Raw genomic sequence first — 5488 nt, forward strand, 5'->3', positions numbered from 1 at the left:
CACCTGCTGATGGACGTCTGGGCTCTTTGCATATTTTGGCTATTGTGGTCATTACTGTTATAAACATTAGGGTGCATGGGCACCTTCAAATCACTATTTTTATATCCTTTAGATAAATACCTACAAGAGCAACTTCTAAGTCATAGGGTAGTTCTATTTTTAACTTTTTGAGGAACCTCCATACTGTCTTACAGAGTGCCTGCAACAGTTTGCATTCGCACCAAAAGTGTAAGAGGAGGAGAGGGGGAGGAGCAAGATGGCGGAAGAGTAGGAGACCTAAATTTCATCTGGTCCCAGGAATTCAGCTAGATAGGGATCAAACCATTCTGAACACCTATGAACTCAACAGGGGATCAAAAGAAAGAAGAGCAGCAACTCTCTGAACAGAAAATTGACCACTTTCTGGAAGGGAGGACATGCAGAGAAGTGAATCTGAGGTGATATATGGGCAGATAGACCGCAGGGAGGGGGGAAGCCTCGGTCAGCTGACTACTGGCAAGTGATAGAGCTGCAGAGCACAAAATCGGAACTTTTAGAAGTCTGTTCCACTGAGGGATGTCGCTCCAGTGGCTAAGCAGGGGGTGAAACACTTGTTGGGACAGTGTGGTCTCAGGACCCTCAGGGTCACAGAAAGACTGGGGGTGCCTGAGTGTGGCAGAGCTCCCAGGTATGGGAGCGGGAAAGCCAGCTGCACAGAAGGAGCCAAGGAGTGGGCTCTCAGCTTGGGGTCGCCATAAACTGTGATCCGCTGCACTGTGCTTCAGGCAGGGACCCAACAAGTGGCAGATCCAGGAAGACTCCCTTTCCTCCCCCGGGAGAAGTGGTGTGGGAGTGCACTGCAGGAATCTGCTGGGTTTGGAGACTCCAAATGGGGTCAGCTGCCAGACATAAAAATGCTTGGTCACAGGCCGGGTGAGCACGGAGTGCGGCTGGAGACTGGGCAGATGGGAGTGATTGACTGCTTTTCCCTGGGGGTGCACTGAGGAGTGGGGCCCTGATTCTCGGCTCCTCCAGGGCAGAGATTGGGAGGCCACCATTTTCACTCTTGTCCTACAAAGCTTGCAGGGAACAAAAGCTCCCGAGAGCAAACCCGAGCAGATTACTTAGCCCGGCTACGGCAAGGGCAGAGCAATTCCACCTCTGGCAAAGACATTTGAGAACCACAACAGGCAACAGGCCCCTCCCCAAGAAGATCAGCAAGAACAGCCAGCGAAGACCAAGTTTACCAATGAATGAGAATGGCAGAACTCCAGCACTAGGGGAATACAGCACATAAAATTCATGGCTTTTATCCCCCTGATTCTTTAGTCTTTCAAAGTCAATTTTTTAAATTTTCTTTTTTTTCTTTTTCTTTTTTTTGAATTTTTCTTTTTCCCTTTTTCAACCAACATCTTATCAATCCCTTTTTTAAAAATCCTTTTTATATTTCATTTTTAGCATCATATTCTATCCCTTCATAGCAGTTAACCTTATTTTTGGTATATATATAAGTTGTTCTCTCTTTAAAATTTTGGGATACAGTTTCTTCTAAGAGACCAAAATATACCCTAAATCTCTAGTGTATGGCTTTGTTCTAGTCTCCTGCCTGATCACATTCTCTCCTCCCTTTTTTTTTAATTTCTTTTTTCTTTTTTCAACCAACTTCTTATCCTATCAATTCCTTTTATAAAATCTTTAATAATTTTCATCTTTATACTCATATTCCATCCCTTCATCATATTTACCCTTATTTTTGTACATATATAAGCTTTTCTTTCTTTAAAATTTTGGGAGGAAGTTTCTTCTAACAGACCAAAATATGCCCAAAATCTAGTGTGTGGCACTGATCTATTCACCAACCTGATCATATTTGATCATATTCTTTTTTTTTATATTTTTCTTTTTTTTCCCTTTTTTCTTTCTTTCCCTTCCTTTTCCCCTGGTTTCAGGTCTCTTCTGATTTGTTTAGTGTATATTTTTCTGGGGTCATTGTTACCCTGTTAGCATTTTCTTCTCTCATTCATCTATTCACTGCTGGACAAAATGACAAGACAGAAAAAATCACCTCAAAAAAAAGAACAAGAGTCAGTATTGACTGCCAGGGACATAATCAATATGGACATTAGTAAGATGTCAGAACTAGAGTTCAGAATGACGATTATAAATATACTAGCTGGGCTTGAAAATAGCATGGAAGATACTAGAGAAACCCTTTCTGGAGAAATAAAAGAACTAAAATCTAACCAAGTCAAAATCAAAAAGGCTATTAATGAGGTGCAATCAAAAATGGAGGCTCTAACTTCCAGGATAAATGAAGCAGAAGAGATAATTAGTGATATATAAGACCAGATGATGGAAAATAAAGAAGCTGAGAAAAAGAGATAAACAACTACTGGATCATGAGGGCAGAATTCGAGAGATAAGTGATACCATAAGGTGAAACAATGTTAGAATAGTTGGGATCCCAGAAGAAGAGAGAGAGGGGCAGAAGGCATATTGGAGCAACTTATAGCAGAGAACTTCCCTAATTTGGGGAAGGAAATGGGCATCAAAACCCAGGAGGCACAGAGAAACTCACTCAAAATCAATAAAAATAGCTCAACACTCTAGCATCTAATAGTAAAACTAACGAGTCTCAGAGACAAAGAGAAATTCCTGAAAGAAGCTCAGGACAAGAGATTTGTAACCTACAATGGTAGAAACATTAGATTGGCAAAAGACCCATCCACAGAGAACTGGCAGGCCAGAAAGGACTGGCATGATATATTCAGAGCACTAAACGAGAAAAATATGCAGACAAGAATACTATATTCAGCTAGGCTGTCACTGAAAATAGAAGGAGAGATAAAAAGCTTCCAAGACAAACAAAAACTAACGGAATTTGCAAACACGAAGCCAGCCCTACAAGAAATATTGAAAAGAGTCCTCTAAGCAAAGAGAGAGCCTAAAAGTAACATAGACCAGAAAGGAACACAGACAATATACAGTAACAGTCACCTTACACACAATACAATGGCACTAAATTCCTATCTTTCAAGAGTTACCCTGAATGTAAATGGGCTAAATGCCCCAATCAAAAGACACAGGCTATCAGATTGGATTAAAAAACAAGACCCATCAATATGCTGTCTGCAAGAGACTCATTTTAGACCCAAAGACACCCCCAGATTTAAAGTGAGGGGGTGGAAAACCGTTTACAATGCTAATGGACACCAAAAGAAAGCTGGGGTGGCAATCCTTATATCAGACAAATTAGATTTTAAACCAAAGACTATAATAAGAGATGAGGAAGGACACTATATCCTACTTAAAGGGTCTATCCAACAAGAAGATCTAACAATTGTAAATATCTATGCCCCTAACATGGGAGCAGCCAATTATATAAGCCAATTAATAACAAAAGCAAAGAAACATATCGACAACAATACAATAATAGTGGGGGACTTTAACACACTCCTCACTGAAATGGACAGATCGTCTAAGCAAAAGACCAACAAGGAAATAAAGACTTTAAATGACACACTGGACCAAATGGACTTCACAGATCTATTTAGAACATGCCATCCCAAAGCAACAGAATACACATTCTTCTCTAGTGCCCATGGAACATTCTCCAGAATAGATCTCATCCTAGGTCACAAATCAGGTCTCAACCGGTACCAAAAGATTGGGATCATTCCCTACATATTTTCAGACCACAGTGCTTTGAAACTAGAACTCAATCACAAGATGAAAGTCAGAAAGAACTCAAATACATGGAGGCTAAAGAGCATCCTACCAAAGAATGAATGGGTCAACCAGGAAATTAAAGAAGAATTTTAAAAAATCATGGAAACCAATGAAAATGAAAACAGAACTGTTCAAAATCTTTGGGATGCAGCAAAGGCAGTCCTAAGAGGAAAGTATATAGTAATACAAGCCTTTCTCAAGAAACAAGAAAGGTCTCAAACACACAACCTAACCCTACACTTAAAGGAGCTGGAGAGAGAACAGCAAATACAGCCTAAACCCAGCAGGAGAAGAGAAATAATAAAGATCAGAGCAGAAATCAATGAAATAGAAACCAAAAGAACAGTAGAACAGATCAACGAAACTAAGAGCTGTATCTTTGAAAGAATTAACAAGATTGATAAACCCCTGGCCAGACTTATCAAAAAGAAAAGAGAAATGACCCAAATAAATAAAATCATGAATGAAAGAGGAGAGATCACAACAACACCAAAGAAATACAAGCAATTATAAGAACATATGATGAGCAACTATATGGCAGCAAATTAGATAATCTGGAGAAAATGGATGCATTCCTAGAGATGTATCAACTACCAAAACTGAACCAGGAAGAAATAGAAAACCTGAACAGACCTATAACCACTAAGGAAATTGAAGCAGTCATCAAAAATCTCCCAAGAAACAAAAGCCCAGGGCCAGATGGCTTCCCAGGGGAATTCTACCAAACATTTCAAGAATTAATACCTATTCTTCTGAAACTGTTCCAAAAAATAGAAATGGAAGGAAAACTTCCAAACTCCTTTTATGAGGCCACCATTACCTTGATCTCAAAACTAGACAAAGACCCCATCATAAAGGAGAATTACAGACCAATATCTTGATGAACATGGATGCAAAAATTCTCACCAAAATACTAGCCAATAGGATCCAACAGTACATTAAAAGGATTATTCACCACGACCAAGTGGGATTTATCCCTGGGCTGCAAGGTTGGTTCAACATCTGCAAATCAATCAATGTGATGCGATACATTAATAAAAGAAAGAACAAGAACCATATGATCCTCTCAATAGATGCAGAAAGAGCATTTGAAAAAGTACAGCATACTTTCTTGATTGAAACTCTTCAGAGTATAGGGATAGAGGGTACATACCTCAATATCATAAAAGCTATCTATGAAAAACCCATAGCAAATATCATTCTCAATGGGGAAAAACTGAGAGCTTTCCCCATAAGGTCAGGAACGCAGCAGGGATGTCCCCTATCACCACTGCTATTCAACATAGTACTAGAAGTCCCAGCCACAGCAATCAGACAACAAAAAGAAATAAAAGACATCTAAATTGGCAAAGAAGAAGTCAAACTCTCACTCTTTGCACATGATATGATACTTTATGTGGAAAACCCAAAGGACTCTACCCCAAAACTGCTAGAACTCATACAGGAATTCAGTAAAGTGGCAGGATATAGAATCAATGCACAGAAATCAGTGGCATTCCTATACACCAACAACAAGTCAGAAGAAAGAGAAATTAAGGAGTCAATCCCATTTACAGTTGCACTCAAAACCATAAGATACCTAGGAATAAATCTAACCAAAGAGGCAAAGAATCTGTACTCAGAAAACTATAAAATACTCAGGAAAGAAATTGAGGAAGACACAACGAAATGGAAAAATGTTCCATGCTCATGGATTGGAAGAACAAATATTGTGAAGATGTCAATACTACCTAGAGCAATCTACACATTTAATGCAATCCCTATCAAAAGATCATCCACT

Source organism: Halichoerus grypus, chromosome 5, assembly GCF_964656455.1.
Source record: "Halichoerus grypus chromosome 5, mHalGry1.hap1.1, whole genome shotgun sequence".
In the NCBI taxonomy this organism is placed as follows: domain Eukaryota; kingdom Metazoa; phylum Chordata; class Mammalia; order Carnivora; family Phocidae; genus Halichoerus; species Halichoerus grypus.